At 35.1% G+C, this 20192-nt stretch overlaps 1 pseudogene; it reads right to left on the bottom strand.

The window, feature by feature from the left end:
• Positions 1–490: 490 nt before the first annotated feature.
• Positions 491–1790, bottom strand: LOC100780186 (uncharacterized; annotated as a pseudogene).
• Positions 1791–20192: the final 18402 nt, after the last annotated feature.

Raw genomic sequence — 20192 nt, 5'->3', positions numbered from 1 at the left:
ATCATAGGCTTTACCTATAAATATTTTTTACCTACAGTTAAATTTGACTATCATTATAAATAACACCTAAAATTTTAAATTTTTAGGTAAAAGATATTAATTTATACATACAATCTCTAATGGTAGGTAAAAGTCAGTGGGTAAAAGTTAATTTACTTGTACCTAGGGTCTTCTGTAGGTAAATGCCATCTCATAAAAAAAATAATTCTTAATTACACTCTTTGTTGATTATAATTTTTAATTAAATATTTTATTTTTTCTTAAAAAAATAATATAATTGAAAGAAGGATTATTGAAACTTGAAATAGAAGGAACCACCAACAATTTATACACTTGAAAGTTGGAACTTAAAATATTATTTCCTATATCTTTTGTTTGAATTTTCTGTATATTTGAATTTCACAAGTCAATGGGTAATGACAATCATATGTACAATTTAGAATTTAATTAACAAGCATTGAAGAGATTTAGAATATCAATGTCTTTCCAATCAAAACATTCTCTCATCTTTATCACCATCTAAATCATGTTCCTGAAATAACAAAAATGTCAACATATTAATTATTAAATGTCAACTTACTACATACATAGATAGTACTGCTAACAAAAATGGTATTATTAACATATTAATTATTAAATTTCAACTCACCTCTAGTTGAGATCATTTGTAGTTTGATGATTTTTACTAGTAGAACCTTTTGTAGGTACCTAAATTGAAAGAATGTTTTTTCTTTGTAAAGTATCATATTATAGTTAAATCTTTGAATAAGTTCAATTATAAATTCATACCTCTTGATCTATAGCTTCTAAGACTTGATTAATTTGTGGATCTTCTACAAATCGCATTTTAAGGACAACAACAAGATTTCCAAGCAAATTCTCCTAACTTTTGAATTCTATTGTTTGCATAAGAGCTTTGAGATGAACTTGCTTGATGTGAAAGCTTGCCAAGAAACCGCACACGTCCTCTCTTTTTAGGTCCTTTGACTTTTGAATATATATCATTTGTCCAATTAGTAGAATCTTGGGTGCTTTGTAAATTTTGTGAACTCTCTGCTTCAACCATTTTCCTTTTTAGTTCATCCTACATAAATATACTTTATAAATTATTACCATGCATCAATATCCTCAATACTTCAATGTCACTAAACAAAACTCATCTCCTCAATAGTTACTCCTCCTCACACTATAACCTTTTAGTAGAAAATCGAGCAAAACAAAGAGAAAGTATTGAAATAAAAATTAAAATTCTTACAATTACAGTAGCAGCCTTTTCAATAATAATACTTCCATCTTTTCGAGTTTGAGTGTCAATATAAATTTTTGTCTGAGAAGGTTGCACTCCTTTAGCCTTTGTTGTCTAACATTAGTTAAAAAAATTAATCATACTATTTGCATTAAGCAATTTAATATTAAAATAAATATAAAAAAGATAAACCATCTCATGAATCCGTCTTGGAAGATTCTTGGTTCCCATGCAATGCAAGTCCTTATATTTTGAGCAGTTCCTTTTGTTAATGTTGCTTATTTTCTATAACCAACAAATATAAAAAGTCAATAATAAAAATAAGCATATAATATATAATTGTTATGTTAGCCAAAGGTTGGTGACATTGTCATGTATACCTGTCCTTTCTCAGAACACCAATAATGTACTAAATCAAGATATTGAGAAGGATCAACCCTTGGATCTGGGATGTGAGCAACCATTTCCTCCTTAGTTTTGCTCTCATCATATCCTTTTGATTTCAGTTCATATTTAAATTGCCTCCATTTCAGACTCATGTCATCAATCAATATTTCCTTTGTTTGTTCAGTTAACTCAGGAACAAATCGAAACTTACTCTATTATGAGTATCATTAACAAACAAAAAAGATCATTTTGTTAGACATTACAAAACATAAAATGATTAAAAAGTATTCATACCTTTCAATAGGATACATCCATCGGTAATGTACAAGACCTCCAACTCTTGCTTCATGTGCCAAATGAATTACCAAATGTACCATTACGGTGAAAAAAGATGGAGGAAAAATCCGTTCTAATTGGCATAATGTTAGAGCTACTTGATGCTCTAAGTGCTCTAAATTACACTCATTAAGCTCCTCGCCACACAACTCCTTGAAGAAACAACAAAGATCGGATATAGCTAAACTCACTTTGTCTGGCAAACAACCTTCCATAGCTATAGGAAGAAACTCTTGCATTAAAAGATGACAATCATAACTTTTGAGACCAAATATTTTGTGTTCCTTCACTTTCACACATCTTGATATATCAGACAAATATTCATCAGGAGCTTTTATTGTTTTCAGAAATTTCAAAAATATTTCTTTCTCCTTTGAAGTTATTTGGTAGCAAGCTCTAGGAAAATATTTTTTGCCTTTATTTGGATGCATCTTTGGATGTACTTGGCTCCTAATATTCATATCAACAAGATCATAGCGTGCCTTATCATCGTCTTTTGACTTACCTTCTAATTGTAACAACATCCTAATAATGTTATCACACTCATTTTTTTCTATATGCATATCACCAAGATTATGACGGAGCACACTATGTTGCCAATAAGGCAATATGAACAAAATACTTCTTTTTTTCCATGGTGACCAATCCCAAACTACATGATATTCCAACTGTCTCAAAGCAAAAACTCCACTAGGTAGATCAGGTGGAGCTTTAAACTCCTGGGTTCCATCAAAATCTCTTTTATTGTATCTCCCCTTATGATCGGGCTCTAACCAATGATGATGACACATATAGAAAATCTTTCTACCATAACGCAACCACTTTGAGCTAATCTCAAAACCACAACATGGATAAGCATATTGGCCTCTAGTGCTCTAACCAGACAAATTTGCATAAGCAGGAAAATCATTAATAGTCCATATAATTGCAGCACACATTTGGAATGACTCTTTTCTACATGCATCAAATGTTTTTACCCCAATTTCCTATAATTCCTTTAATTCTTCCACAAGAGGCTGCATATAAACATCAAGGTTCATACTTGGACCTTTTGGACTAGGAATAAGCAATGAGAGTATAAAATTAGGTTGCTTCATACACATCCATGGAGAAAGATTGTATGGAATAAAGATAACAGGCCAAGTGCCATGTGAAATTGTCATAGTTTTGAAAGGATTAAAGCCATTAGAAGCCAAACCTAGTCGAACATTATGAGCGCCACAAGAAAAATTAGGATACTGACAATCAAAATTCTTCTAGGCAAATGAATCAGCTGGATGCCTCAAGAGTCCATCTTTAGTTCGACCAACCATATGCCATATCATAGAACAAGCTGTTTTTGGTGATACAAAGAATCTTTGCAGTCTAGGTATAAGAGGGAACCAATGAAGAATCTTTGTTGGTATCTTTTTTCTACATTCAACATCATCAGAGTTGCATTTCCATCTTGACAAATTGCATTTAGGGAAAATTTAAGCATCATCCAAATCCTTCCTATACAATATGCATTCGTTGGGAGAAACATGATTTTTTTCATAAGATAGACCCAACCTTTAAATAATCTTCTTTGTATCATAAAATGATATGGGCAAAGTATTTTCTTCTAGTAATGCATCACTTAACAACTCTAACAACATCGAAAAACTTTTATCAGTCCACCCATTTAGACACTTTAAGTGATACAAATGTACAATGAATGACAATTTTGTAAACTTCTTACAACCTATATAAATACTTTGCTTTGCCTCCCTTAACAACTGATAGAACTTATCTGAATTATTGTTGTCTCCAAATTGTTGAACACTAGGCCCATTCATGAATGCTCTAGTATCTCCAACCAATGAGTCCATATCATGATCAAACTGTCCTTCTACTTGAGATGTACCCAAAGAACTAGATGAGCCAACTTGTTCACCATGAAAGGTCCAAGTAACATATCCTTTTAGAAACCCATTACTAATGATGTGCTCATAAACATCCATCCGAGAGTGCCACTTGCAATTGACACATTAGGTACAAGGGCATAAAAATTTTCAATCCTTTGATGATTTTGCAAATACAAAATCAACAAAATTTAAAGCCCCTCTAATATGCTTCTCTTTATTAAGAGAGTTGTAGTCTATCCAACTCTTATCCATTTGATAAAATAAACTGAAAAAGTAGAATGAAATAGACATACTAAATTAGTGCTTAGTATAACTAAAATATCCATATATAAATCAATCATAACCCTATCAGCAACTATAATAATAATAATGTTAGTAGTGAAAATGACAAATTGTTTTAATTGACCAATTGGCAACAAAAGATGAAAAATAAAACATATAAATACAACCATAACATATATTTTAACAAGAGTGGGCATTGAAATAAAAACTAAAATATTAACAGCTAATTCAATAATGATGCTCAAATTAGTATTTAATAAAACACTTTGAAACGAATTAACCGTGCATGAAATAGAGGTCTGCCATACTAAGCAATTATAATATATAGACAAAATTTCAGATATTGGACTAAAAAGGGTATTTGTTGGGCAAGAAATTCAAATGTTCAAGACATTGATGACACAACAATGGGTTTCAGATTACTAAGATTACATGGCTACCAAGTTTCAGCCAGTAAGTATTTTACTTGGTTGACCAGATATCAACATTTATCAAATTAAATCCAAAGTATAATAGTTATGAACTAGCACTATAAAATTTAGATTGTTAATTATTTCAAAATCAGCACCAATACTATAGTAAGACTTCTACCCCTCACATATATATACTAATAAAGAAATAAAAATTCAAATATTAATTAAAAGTATTTTTAAAACATTTTAAAATACAAGTCTTTCAAAGGGGTAAAAGGCTCACATTCCCTTCCTTCTACATCATATTCAAACTTGTCCAAATAAATAATAAAGTCATCTTGGCTCAAACATGGCCATCTAAGCTTCATACAATTAATATAGAACCTATATCCTAATGTCACATCCTATCAGAGCGTTGTGTTCCCGTGTCCTCTAGCATGAGGTTCTTCATAGTCATCCACCTATTCATTTGCTCCCCCGAATACAAAGTTCAAGATCATCACAGGATCCAAACACAAACAACACACAGGGAGTGAGTTATCACATTCTTAAATAATGGAGAGAAACAAGATAACATGTAGGTATAAATATCATATAAACAAAATACAACTTACTTAAGCATCACTCACGTTATTTCACCACTTTGTCGCATAACATTACCTCACAACACCACACATTTTATTTATTTTCACAGCATTCACGTACTCAAGGATCAAAACACAATATCATCAAGTCAATCAATATCGATAAATACACAAGTGTTATGCAACATATACACTAAGACTCAATCATATATGCAATGTGGTACCATGTAAGTGAAAAACCTCGTCGGGCGCCTAGGAGTACATGACAAGACAAACCACACATTAGTAAGTCAGGTCACTCTCACTAGGTAAGATCATAGGGAGACCAGTCAGGGTCACAATGTTTTGCGAGAATGCTCCAACCATATGGGATCAACATAGGCTTAAAGGAACACTCAAACTGGGTGACCCCCAAGGCCTATACTCTGAAGAGTTTGTCAGGGCCTCTCCCTCCTGATTCAGGTCCAACCCAGAAAACATTTTAGCACACAAACTCTATCTATGAACTGTACAAAACACACGACTCCTCAATTGTTCTCAAAATAGTTTTAACTCGCTGCCCTAAAAAGGACTTAACATTAACTCGTCGCCCTTAAAGGGACTTAACATTAACTCGTCGCCCTTAAAGGGACTTAGCATTAACTCATCGCCCTTAAAGGGACTTATAGTCGTGTGATTGTACAATTCATAGTTCATACTCAATGCACACAACATCTCAATCACATACATACACAATTTATGACATACACTCGATCTCAATCACAATGGTATAATCTCACAATAGCATGTTATCACACCTCATGAATCATATTCACTTTACCTATGAACTATGCAATACACACAACTACTCAATTGTTTTCAAAATCATTTTAACTCGTCGGGTTCCCACAATAGATTCCATCACAATACTCGTCGCCCTTAAAGGGTCTTACAATTGTGTGATTGCACAATTCATAGTTCACAACTCAATACACGCATCTCATCTCAATACACATGTATTTCATCATCCGTCACATGTTCAATTTATCACATACTCACAGTTTGAATCATCATTTCATAACCTCAACATAACAATTTATACAAAATATTTTATCACAACATGGGGTGTAAAACCCCTGAAATAGTTTCTCACAATTATATCAAAATCAATTAATCAAAATCACGGGTTAAACACAAAGATATCAAGAGCACTCAAGTTTATCAATCAATTCTCATCAGGACATCAATTGGTACATAGAACACAATAATATTGTATTTATAATCATAAAGAGAATATTATAATTCAATAAACATCCAAAAATAAACCCAAATTTAGTTCTCTAAGGATCTCTACACATGTTCATTCTAACCCCCAATTGCGATAAACTCATCCCTTACCTCTAAGCGGACTCACGTGTCTTCCGACAGCGATAGTGGCATCTCTAGCGGTTCCCTAAGATTCCTCCAGTTTTTCCTCCGACTACTCCGATAGAGTTCCCAAACGTCAGAGAGGCAGAAAAAGGATTGAAGCTTCTACTTGTGCTGTCTTCATGCGATTCTTTTTACTCCCTCCAAGAATATTATGTCGTAAATCACAACGGTTAAAGTGTGCGCAATTGAATTTCGAACAACATATCCAAATTTCATGAAAATCCAACGGTTAACGAAACCGGGATCGTAGTTTTACTGAGACCATTTTGGGTTTCTGCGGGAAAAGAGAAAGCTACGGTACAAAGGGTATTAGCTCTGACATGTTTTTACAATTCCCAACGGTGAAAATGTTAGGAATTGGGTTGCGAACATGGTGCTCAAATTTCATGACGATCCAACGGTGAATAAATCCGAGATCATTGTTTTTCTGAGATAGGTTTGGTTGGCTGCGGGAAAAAGAAAAGGTTTTGGGAGGAGAAGGAGAAAAACGAAAATGAGAGAAATAAGAGGTACCGTCAGTGTAAAAACTGACCTAGCGCTATTTATAGCTAGGTTTAATCTATTTATTTATTTATTATTTTATAAAAAAACTCTATTTTTTTTTCTACCAAACAAATAAATGAAATACCCTTTTTATTTTCTCTCAAATTATTACTTTAATTAATAATTATATCTTCTTATTTATTTATTTATAAAATCTCATCATTTTTCTAAAAATATATTCATTTATAAATAATAAATATTTTTTAAATTAGCTTACGAAAAATGAGATGTTACACAGACATCCATGGGGGACGAAGGATCCCTGTGTTGCCTGCTCCTCAAAGGAATCCTGCATAGAAAAGACCCAGTTGTACATGGCATTCACAAAATATTGAAATATAATTCTAATGGTTAGTTGAAAATGACTTACGATCTTCTCAACGATTTCCTTTGTGGCCTCAGTCGTCATCTCCCCTATTTTCTTGGTACGGGCCATCTTCCACTTCATGTGGCGTTTGACGGGGGATGGAGGATCGATGACGCCATCAATGCTTCCTGACTGTGCAGCTTCCTCTAGCTTCTTCTTGGTCTTCTCAACCAGGAGCTTTTGCTTCAAATATTCATAACCCTCACGAGACAAAACGTGGGGGGCAGTGTTCTGTTTCTGGATGGCTTGTGCCTTTTTCCGCACATCCTGCAAAAATAAAACAATAATCTTTCAAATTGGTAGAATGAATTATAACAAGTTAATGTTTTTTGAAAAACAACTTAAATGGCAAGGTACATACCTCCCAAGAAGGGTCTCTGCGAGTCTGGCAAAACTGGGCCCATTTTTCCTTGCTTATGCTGTATTTCTCACAGATAGTCGTCCACACCGTCCTGATTGGCTGCAAGGGCCTATTTCCTTGTGAGGTCTGATTTAAACTGCCTCCATCTCTCGCCGACAGTCTGAAGTAACTTCCTTTTCGTCCTACTGTCAGAAGCCTCTAGGATTTCAAATTCCGCCTGACAATAACAAATAAGGTTTATTTGTTACAATAATGTATTTTTTGGCTATTAATTAAAGAACATCAAATAAGAAAAGAAAAATACTTGAATATCCTCCCAAATCAAGTCCTTCTAAGCAGTAGGGACCTCCTTCCAATTCTCGTACGTCACATCCACCTTATCACGCGCCATAATCCCCAAATATATTCTTAATTTCTTCCTGTGGGGACCGTCGGCCTTGCCGATAGCAAAATCAACATGGACCACTGGTCTCTCAGCACCAGGTGGTCTAGTAGACAAGGATCGTAGATGTGAGGCTTTCCGTGTCCGCTTCATGGCAGACGGCAAAACCGATGCGTTAGAAGGAGGAGGAGGAGGATGAGAAGGAGGAAGAGGAGGAGGGGAGGAAGGTGGAGAAGCCATGATCCTTTATACAAGAACATACAAAATATAAATTTCAATTACAATCAAATATCGACATCAACAGTTCTTTATGTAACTAATCTGGAATTGTGGGGTTCGGGGGTGCTTATGCTTTATTATTGTAGGTGTGTGTGTGTCTGTGTCTGTGTGTGTGTGTGTGTGTGTGTGTGTGTCTCTCTCTCTCTCTCTCTCTCTCTCTCTCTCCGTGTTTGTGTGTGTGTGTGTGTGTGTTTGGCATGGACTTGAGCTGTGGCTTGTGGTGTGTGCAACCTTGGGAAGACCAAAAGGAGTTGTTTTATGACCAAATTCCTGAGGCACGTAGGAGTTTGGGGGCTGCAACATATATAAGAGTTTTTAGGATATGAGAAGTAGCCTTATGGGTGGGATTTCACTGATTCTTTTTCAGTTTGGTAGGTGTTGTTGTAGTTATTGATGGTTTATATGTTGTGCTTTGGGGTAAGGCCAAAGAGTTTGCTGAGAATAAACAAACTTGGCTTAGTTCCTTTCATCACTATTTAATAAGCTTAAACAAATTTTGGAAGACATGACTTAAGTGTACCTTCATTATCTGGTTGGAGAAACACTACTTATGATTCTTGCTACAGGGGTGCCATTCTCTTCCAGAATTTAATTAAGTAGATGCATGATGTTAATTATTAATGGTTTAAGGTATATAAATGTTATGTTATTAGGCTACAGTTCTTGATATAGGACCCATCGAGGGATATGAATTGTTTCTTAGAATTTTGGTTGTTGGACAACTATAAAAATCGGGATAGGACATAGCAGGTGTTGAACCTGGAATAACAAACCATAATAAGCTTGAACCAGCAGTAAAGAATGAATCTCAACCCAAATTTTGCTCAATTGCCTGCTGACAACAATCTCAATTGCTAAGTCAAAAGAGGATAAGAGGATAAGTCATAAGTGATTTAATTGTGGTTTTTAATTGTGATTCAAAAGAGGATAAGATGTAATAGTAGTGAAAATGACTAAGGAGACTTGGATTCAGAAGATGATGATTGGTGTTTCCTATCTATGAAACTTGTATTTGACTTTTGTTGGTATTTAACACACCTATGACTTTCTATTCTTAATTATGATCATGAATTTAGAATAATTTTTTTATCATTTTTGAGAATTTGTATGCATACACTATATTTTTTTGTTTGGTAGAGTAAAATTTAATGGAAAGGAATGTCATTCTAGTCCAAGGCGGTAAAAGTATCCATATCAAGGATCAAACAATTTGATTTGAATGGGGATGGTGTCCTAAGCTTTGAAGAATTAAGAATTATGATGCAGTGAGGCATGTATATATAAATGTTGATTTTGTATAGTGTGTATTTGAAATTTGATTGATTTGTTTGCACATCCTATGTATAACACTATAAAATGGGATAAATACATTGGTCTTTAGATTTCACGTCAATAAACAAAGCTGATGCTTCACGTGGATACTAAATTTTGAACCACCTCTACAGCTACTTCTTGCAAGAAACAACACAGATTAATAAACATTACAAAAAACAATCGTATGACTTATGTAAATGAATATATCAAAATCAAATATATAAATACAAAATTACATTAGACGATGTTAATTAATTCTCCTTCATCATGATCATTACGATTAGCATGAACGTCGTCAGCTTCTTCTTCTCCGACAACGTTATGAGTGATTTGTGTGGACAAAGGACTAACATAGGTGTCCATGTATGAATCATCATCTTCTACATTAACACCAATTGTTTTGCCCTGGAGAACCACACACCACCTTTCATCACAAGGGTCTTGCACGTAAAATACTTGTCTAGCTTGTTCTGCCATGATGAAAGGGTCATTGTGGTAACCAAGTTTCTTTAGGTCTACCAACATAAATCCTATATCATCGGTGCGCACACCGGTGTTGCTATCAACCCATTTACATTTGAAAACACAAACAGTAAATTTCACATAGTTAAGCTCCCAAATTTCATCAATGAACCCAAAGTAAGGGATGGAAGCTACACAGGGATTGGCGTCATGCACACTTGCGAAGTGTTGAGATTCAGCCCTTAGGGTGATCCTGTTGTTTTGCATTGTACTTTTGTCATCTTGTGCTTTTGTGTAAAATGAATACTTGTTTATGTCGTATCGTTGCCAAGTTATAACATTTCTTTTAGGCCCATTTGTTAGCTTTCTTAAAGTTTCTAAAGCATTTTCATCTGCAAAGATTGTATCTTTAAACCAATCATAGAAAGTCTTGTTATGCTTTTTCAACACCCAATTCTTTGACATTTTTGGATTATTCTATTTGACATAAGCTTTATGCCTAAGTAAGTATGGCAAAACTTCATTACTGTTGTTCAAGACATACAAGTGAGCTTGTAACAAATCTTCTAGACTTGGAGTGTTCACATGCAATCCTCTTGAACCCTTACCACCCACTTTGTCATCATGCTGAGACTCAGGAAGGCCAATAGTTTTAGCCTTCTCAATGTATTCTGAACAAAATTCAATGGCTTCATCTGCAATTTACCTCTCAACAATAGATGCTTTTGGACGATATAGATTATTTGTATACCCTTTTAAGATCTTCATGTATCACTCAACCGGGTACATCCACCGCAAATAAACAGGACCACGACATTTGATTTCTCTGACTAGATGCACAATCAAGTGAATCATGATGTCAAAGAAAGCAGGGGGAAAATACATCTCCAACTGGCACAGTATAATTGCGGCCTCATTTTGTAGCTCATCAAACTTGACAGGATCAATGACTTTGCTATATATGGCATGGTAAAAAAAGCACAGGTGAGTTATGGCTAACCTGACTTTGTTTGGCAAGATGTCTCGTATAGTCACGCCTAACAATTATTGCATCAGCATGTGACAATCGTGAGACTTTAACCCTACAAGCTTAAGCTCCTTCAACTGTACAAGGCTCTTAATATTTGAAGAGTATCCTTGTGGAACCTTCACCCGACAAAGACACTGACAAAAACTTATCTTCTCCTTTTTGGACAAAGTATGACAAGCTGGGGGCAAATAAATTTTCTTCCCATCTGACCTTGGATGCAACTGTGATCATATCCCCATCTCAGCTAGATCATGACGGGTATTCAAGCCATCCTTCGTCTTGCCTTGAATGTTAAGGAGCGTCCCAATGACACTGTCACATACATTTTTCTCCACATGCATAACATCAATACAATGTCTAACGTCTAGATTAGACCAGTACGGAAGATCAAAGAAAATGGACTTCTTCTTCCATATGCAAGTCTTACTTTTATCCTTCTTTTGGGCCTTTCCAAATACAGTATTCAGGTGTTGAACCCGCTGGTATACCTGCTCATCAGTCAACGGTATCGGCGCAATATCGTGCTCTTGACTTCCATTGAAAGCTTTTTTCAGTCGTCTGTAAGGATGATTGGGTGTTAGAAAATGGAGATGCCTACTGTAGACTGTTTTTCTTCCATGTTTTAGTTGTATGTAGCTTGTGCTTTCTTCATAGATGGGGCATGCATGATGACCCTTAACACTGTAACCGCTGAGATTCCCATATGCTGGAAAGTCATTAATGGTACAAAAAAACATTGCACGCATTTCAAACGTCTCCTTGCGAAACTCATCAAACACTAAAACCCCTTTGTCCCATAGCTTTCTCAGGTCTTCAACCAACGAACTTAGATAAACATCAATGTCATTTCCTGACTGTCTTGGGTCTGATATCATCATAGACAACATCATGTATTTTTGCTTCATGCATAACCAAGGAGGAAAATTATAAATTACTAGCAGAACTGGCCATGAACTGTGTTGAGTGCTTAAGGTGCCATATGGATTCATTCCATCACTGGCTAGTCCAAGTCTAAGATTTCTTGGCTCTTTCCCGAAATCCAGATACAAACCATCAATCTTCTTCCACTACGAGCAATTAGCTGGATGACGGACCATTCCATTAGAAATCCTTCCATTTGCATGCCATGTAAGGTCTTTTGCATCGTCCTCGTTAGCAAAAAGACGCTTAAACCTTGGAATGATTGGAAGATACCACAAAACCTTCGCTGGAGGGCCCTTGTTTGAGTTTTCATCAGAATTGCTTTCTCCTTCATCCTTCACTTTGTACTGTGAAGTCCCACAGATAGGGCATTTGGACATTTCTTGGAATTCATGCTCGTACAATACACAATCATTGGGGCAAGCATGAATCTTCTAATACTCTATACCCATTGGACACAATATCTTTTTCGCCTTATAGTAAGTTTTAGGCAGCGTGTTGTCCTCTGGAAGCAGATTGTGCACTACCTCAAGTAGTGAGGTGAAACTTGTCACTCCACCCATACCTGGCCTTCACATTAACCAGACTTAACATCACAGACAACAGGGTTAAGGAATTCTTGCACCCCGTATACAAAGGCTTCTTTGAATCACTTTTCAATCCTCCATATACAGGGGCGTGTGCTTGCTGAAAATACTCTTGTCCAAGGTCACGAATCATGTCCTCCAAGTGATCTCCCATTTCTACATCAAACGGTTCAGATTGGGACCCACTCTGCATGTCTATCACTTCACCATGCCATATCCACGTCGTGTAATTCTTCTTAATCCCATCACACAATAGATGCTCCTGTATGTTGTCCAGTAGTTGTCGTCTTCTGTTCAAACAGTTGATGCAAGGACAATAATGTTTTCCTTCTTTATTCGGTCAACCTCTTTCTGAAGGACGCCATCCTTATATTCTGGGCTCATGCGACTTTGATTCATCCAACTTCGATCCATCTAAGCAATTTCATGCATGAAAATCTCACTTTTTTATTTATAGGTGTGGCCCTATCCCATTTAGGAAGATTGTCTTTTATGTTAGCTTCAAACGTCAGGGTTAGCATTAATTTGAAAATTTTGACTAAATTTCGGCAGCATTTCACATTGGTCTCCAAGTACACGACATGACATCGGTGAAATGAATTTCCCGATAATCAAGTATGCACTCAGAGAACAACTTGAAATGCATTGTACCGAATTTTCATCAAATTAATCAAAATAATAATAACCTCAACGAATGAATCTAACATAAAAATACTAGTCTCCCCAAACTGTCCAAATGGACAATTCAAGACTAAATACAATGACTAATGCAAACTATCCGCAAGAATCATTGCATTCAGTCTCAAACGGGAATCTAAGGTTCACTCAGCATGAACAATAGTTGTTTATATAGCAAATTACATTGATGATGTACAAGAACATACAAAATCTAAATTTCAATTACAGAAAAATATCGACATCAACAGTTCTTTATGTAACTAATTTCAAATTCTGGGTTTGGAGGGTGCTTATGCTTTATTATTGTAGTTGGGTATGTGTCTTCTTTTGTGAATATGTTAGAGGTATGACAGAGGTGGATGGAATATGTGACAACCAAGAAGGATTAGGTTGTGAGTACACCAGCCAACCCACTGCTTCCGAAACCAGTAGACCTGACCTCTTGAGTGGACCTCATGGGCCAGCAAAGGTGACTAAACTCTGGCTCTCAATTGTTAGATGACTGTTAGAGTTAGTTTGTCAGTGACAAAGGTAGTTAGTTAATTAGGTTAGTTAGGCTGGGACAATTTAGACTCTGAAGAAATAAGGCATGTTTGCATTTATATATATAGAAGAGAGATTGGGAGAGAGGAACATTTTTTTATTTATGACAAAATTAGTGTGTCATGAGGGTGTGTGTATCATGAGGGTGTGTGTGTGTGTGTGTGTGTATCAGGAGGGTGTGTGTGTGTGATGAGGGTGTGTGTGTGTGTGTGTCATTAGGGTGTGCGTGTGTGTGTGTATCATCGCTGTGTGTGAGTGTGTGTGTATGTGTCATGAGGGTGTATGTATCATGAGGGTGTGTGTGTGTGATGAAGGTGTGTGTGTGTGTGTGTCATGAAGGTGTGTGTGTGTGTGTCAACTTAACCAGAGATTAATTAAATATAAAACAAGGGATAAATTTTATAGAGGCGGGCAATATGGTTTATAAATATGATTGCCTTTATCGAGAATAGAGAAGTAATCAATCACACTCATATTCATAGTCGTATTTGGTTATTCTTCCTTTGAGTCAGTCAATATTCACTACTATTCACTACTATAGCTTTTTAAATTTTCATATGATATGTGACACTAAGGGATTTTAATTGCCATGACTATATGTAGTTGGGCAATTATTGCCACCATACAACTTTACTTGTGGCCAAGAGATTTTAATCGTTGAATTTTGACTCCTGCACCATACAACTTTATTGTGGTTGTTATATTCATGAAGTAATCTTTCTATTCCTTACCTAGTTTTTGACTGGGTTTTTTGGTTTTCATATAAAATCACCGAATCAATTTCACCATATAACAATTGCAATTCTCACCAACAAAATCATCAGCAGAGCAAAGCATACAAAGCATAGATATGAATCACAGGCCAAAAAAGGTAGCAAACAAACCTCAGTATTTGCAAGATTACGTCAAGGAAGTCCAGCCAAGACAATGATGACGTGGCAAGAGGATATTGGCTCTAGAAGATTATCCTATCTACTATTTTGTAATTTTGTTATAATCTAATCCAAGGGCAATCAATTAATTTATTAACTACCTATAGATTAACTTCATTTTGGATTCATGTTACACATTTAATTTATCAATTAATATGAAGAAGGGAGGAACGCGAACCACATTATATGAAGTATGTAAGAAATTACAGTGGTCAGTGCCTACATTTGATTCAATAGAATATAAAGATAGGTGAGTCCATCAACTAATTTGTTCTTTCAATTGCTTGAGCAACTTGAGTCTGAAAAGAACTTTTGTTATGTAGTACTACATGAAGGATTTGTGTGTGTAATATGTAGAGAACAGAATTGATCCCTAAACTTTAGGGATTGAAATCAGCTAACATAGGAAACAATCAACTAGCTAGAGAAACTGAATGGAAGAGTATTACAAAATCAAACAATATAGATCATACTCAAAACCGTCATTTCTCATACTTATTCTTACAATCCAATGTATTTGAAGCATGGGGTTTCTTTTTTTAGGGAATCGCTTGCACCACCTTACATCATGCATTTCAAAAATTGGTTTGATATGGCAAAAAACAGATTTTAAATGATATTATTGTTTATATATGATGTGCAGATAAGAATATTTTGGTCTAGAATTTGTAGTGATGTGACATGTGAATCCGACAAGTTTTTATTTTGTCACAGATCTCTATTTGAATCCTGTGAGGGGCTGCAAGGGACAAAACTGCTTTGTGTCGAAAACTACCTTGTGCATACCCAATTATGGTAATATAGAAAGCAAAGGAGAAGCTAGAAGTGATAAGAAGACCTCCTTTGACTCTGCTGCAGTTCAAATGCTTCTTGAGGTGCAAAGACTGGGAAAAGTTGGAATTGATCCTCTCCCTTCTAGTTAGGGGAAGAGAAAGGAAAGAAAAGGGAAGGAAAGGAAAAGATAAGGGAGAGAATATAAGAGAAGGGATAGTACCCCAATTTTGTGCCCCCAAAAAACATGAATTGTTGTTGTGCCATTAATCTGGTAAATTCTCTCAGATTAATGGCAGAGGACCATTAGTTTACAATATTTTTGGGGTTGCAAATTTTTGGTACTAGTGTTGTGACCAAGAAGAGAAAATGATTGGAAAAAAAAAGGATTGAAAAAAATGAGGTGGTGTTAGAGAAGATTCAAGTGAGAATAAACATAAGTCCTTTTCCTTTCCTTTCCTTTCCCCAGGGAAGGAAAAGAAAACTTAAACAACAAAGGTTGATCAATTTTATTCATAAAACATAAAATTGCAGAACATGACTTTGATGCAATAATATTGCATGTACATGAATGTAGTAGCTGTTCTTAGGGCACTTGTGCATGTACATAGATCTAGCAATTTCATTGTACAAAAGAACCATGAGGACCAAAGATTTGTATCCGTTGGACATGGATGTTATTCTGAAGGAGAAACTCAGCTTAGGAACATGGGTATGCTACTACAAAGAAGAGGGATGACTCAACTTGCGGAGCAAAGTAAATAATGAAGAGCTTATTAATAACAATGAAACCTCAAGATCATGGGGGGGGGGGGGGGCATATTTAGCATATGGAACATTTTTATAAGCTTCAAGTTAGAAACTATCAACTAATAAGGTTTCTTCTTACAACCTTAAATCATGCAAGAGAGAAAGTTTTCCCTTGTCTCAAAATTTGGGTGAGTAGTAGTGACTCACTTTGTACACCTTTTGGGTTTCTCTTCATTTATGGAATCTATGGAGAGGGAGTGAACCTTGGACAGCTCATGGAATCCATGTGGAGATTCACATGTGACTTTACTGTAATGGCCTTCTTTCTTTATTTTGTTTAACAAAATAATATTAAAATCTAGCTACAAATCAAATACACCTCAAATTGTTGTGTTTCTTAAATATATATTATGTATTGTAAACAGAAATATTACAAGGGTATGTGTGTGTGTGTGTGAAGAGCACAAGGTGGATTTCAAGGATAATCAGAGACAAAAATCTCATTGTTTCCCACTCTGTTATGAGTTGAAAGCTCTAACCTCTACTACAAATCACAAATCAAGCAAACCTTAGATCAACACATTGAAAGTGGTTCACTTTCATCAGAAATCAATAGCAGTGCTTCTCAAGTGGATTCACTCCAAGCTATTATTACTAGTCCTGGTAATGCTAATGCAGTAGCTGCTGCTGCTCTAGAAAATAAGGATCTACCATTCCTAGTCGCTGAACTTGGTTCAGATTCACACCAAAGCAACATCAACAACAATAGTGATGGTGATGATAGGCAATTTTATCCTCTCCTACCTTTCAATCACTCCACCCTAAAAGAAAAAAGTTGGACAATAAAGAAAATGAATAGAGAAATGGGTGCAGCTGTGTGAGCAACGCGTATCTGAGACAATAGTCAGATTTCATTCAGGAAAGTAGCAGAAAATATGCCGCAGCCTTCATGTGCTTATATTGCAAGCATGCTAGGAAAAAATGCTTAGTGAACTGGAATATACAATATGGAAAGGAAAAAAAAAAGTTGCCTAACGTTCTGTAATGAAAAGGGGCTTATAAACAGTGCTTGCTTGCTTGCTAGCTAGCTTACACCATTCTTTCTTGGGGAAGGATAAGACTATAGATGTAATGTAATTTAGTTCTCAAGATAGTAATAAAAGGCCACATTTGTTTATATTTTAATCTTGATGATTTATGCTAGATCATATATTTGTTTCTCTAACAATATAACACGATTTACTTGATATGCTCCATACATTTGGTTAGTGGTTAGTGGTGTTTGCAAGACCACACAAAACACCAAAGATACCAGTATCCACAAAAGCAAGACTAGTATGGCAGGACAAAGTTCTAAAATATATTTGCAAGTTGAAAGGGAAATATACATATATTTAAGCTCACCAGGATCGTCAAAATTTACTCTTTCTCCAGTAGCGAATAGGCAATAGAAAATAGCAGCAAGAAAATAAAGGAGCGATTGTTGGATCAAGTGGCCTCGGAATAATTAAGAAGGGGGGGTTGAATTAATTATTAATGTGTCTTGACTAATTAAAAATTATCCTTCTTAATATTACTAGATTCAATTAGGCTTTACTACTAAGTTATGAGGAAGTAAAGAACAAAAGCAATAACTTAGACAAAAGTAAAGCGGAAATAAAAGTACACAACGGAAAAGTAAAAAGTGTTGGGAAGAAGAAGACAAACACAAGATTTATACTGGTTCGGCCACAACCTGTGCCTACATCCAGTCCCCAAGCAACCACCGGTTCTTGAGATTTCCAATAACCTTGTAAAATCCTTTACAAGCAAAGATCCACAAGGGATGTACCCTCCCTTGTTCTCTTTGAACAACCAAGTGGATATACACTCCACTTGAACTGATCCATAAGAGATGTACCTTCTCTTGTTCTCAGTATAACAACCCAAGTAAATGTACGCTCTACTTGTACTACAAAGGATGTACGCTCCAATGTGTTAAGGCAAAGAATTCTTAGGCGGTTAGTCCCTTGAATCTTTGTAAGGGGAAACAAAAGATATCTCAGGCGGTTAGTCCTTTGAAATATTTTGTCAAGAGGGATAAGGGAAGAAACAAAAGAATTCTCAGGCGGTTAGTCCTTTGAATCTTTTGACAAGAGAGAAGGAATGAAGAAAAAGAATAGCACGAGTTTTTGGCCAATGAACTTTTCATGAAAGAGAAAGTATTGAACAAAAACATTTAGAAAGATGAAGAGAAATGAATGAAAGATATCCGTTATGCATGAAAGGAATCAGTCTTTTTAAATTCATGCCATGGTCACATATTTATAATCATTTGATGACTCAAGTTAAAGTTTGTGACTCTTGACAATTTCTTTAAAACTAGTCACCGTTTAAAAATTGTGACTCTTTTGAAAACTAGTCACTTTAAAAGTTGTGACTCTTTTGAAAACTAGTCATTTAAAGGTTGTGACTTTTGAAAAACTCTTCAGAAACAAGTCTCTTTAAGAATTGTGACTTTTGGTAATTTATTTTTCAAAATCAGTCATTGGTAATCGATTACTATCATAGTGTAATCGATTATACATCAACAGATGTGACTCTTCATGTTTAAATTTGAAAATCAAGACGTTTAGAAACACTGGTAATCGATTACAAGTATTGTGTAATCAATTACACAAGTTTGAAATGATTTGAAAAAGTTTTATCACAAGTTGTGACTCTTGAAATTTGAAATATAACGTTTTAAAACATTGGTAATCGATTACATGATTATGGTAATCGATTACAACTTTGTAAATTAGTTTTGAAAAGAATGTTGGCTACTGATAACCAATTACTGCATTCTAATAATCGATTACCAGAGAGTAAAACTCTTTGGTAAAAGATTTTTCTTTTGGAAAATTCTTGTGATATTCAATATTTTGAAAAACTCTTTTAATATTTATCTTAATTGAGTCTTCTCTTGATTATTTACTTGAATCTTGAATCTTGAATCTTGATCTTGATTCTTGAAACCTGTTTGACTCTTGATTCTTTGGCATCATCAAAATAATCTTTGAAGGCATTGCTTCCACAGCGATCATTGCAACAGAAATCCTAGGAAGGAACCAACTAGCTCAACAAAAAACCCAGCTCCTACTGTTCCAATTATAGCAGCCAATGTTCCAACCGTATTTGATATTCCTAGAACAAGAAATCAAGAGGTCTTCATTATAAGAGATGTTATTGTAAAGTACATATCAATTGAAATAATATTGCAAGAATAGCATTAGTTGCTTCTAGGAGGCTTCATCCAATAGCTGCTTCTATAATACAAGAGCACAAATACCGTTCTTTTTTTCTTCTATTTATTCATATTGTATAAGATACTATTATCTTCATTCTTTTATCTAAAGCATGAAATCGTATAGGACAACACTCCTCAACAATGAGATTACCATATGAATAGCATTACATATCCAACATGTTAATTATAAACGTAAAACCGACATTTACCCAACATGATAAAGCTACTTTCAAAAAAAAATTAACTCAATAACACATACCAATAAATCATCTCAAGCTCAATGTTATTGAATTGGTTATTTCATGTAAACTATGGATTCCTGATTAAGAAAATAGCCAGAGCCAGGGGTGTTGAACAAATATTTTAGTATAAAAGGTAAACTAGGTATAATGGTCACGTCACTTTTACTTTCCTTAAAATATTGAAAGAATGATTCACTATTATTTGAACAAATACGTAA

The sequence above is a fragment of the Glycine max genome, chromosome 16, assembly GCF_000004515.6.
Source record: "Glycine max cultivar Williams 82 chromosome 16, Glycine_max_v4.0, whole genome shotgun sequence".
Lineage (NCBI taxonomy): Eukaryota > Viridiplantae > Streptophyta > Magnoliopsida > Fabales > Fabaceae > Glycine > Glycine max.
This window is presented reverse-complemented; position numbering and strand designations above follow the sequence as displayed.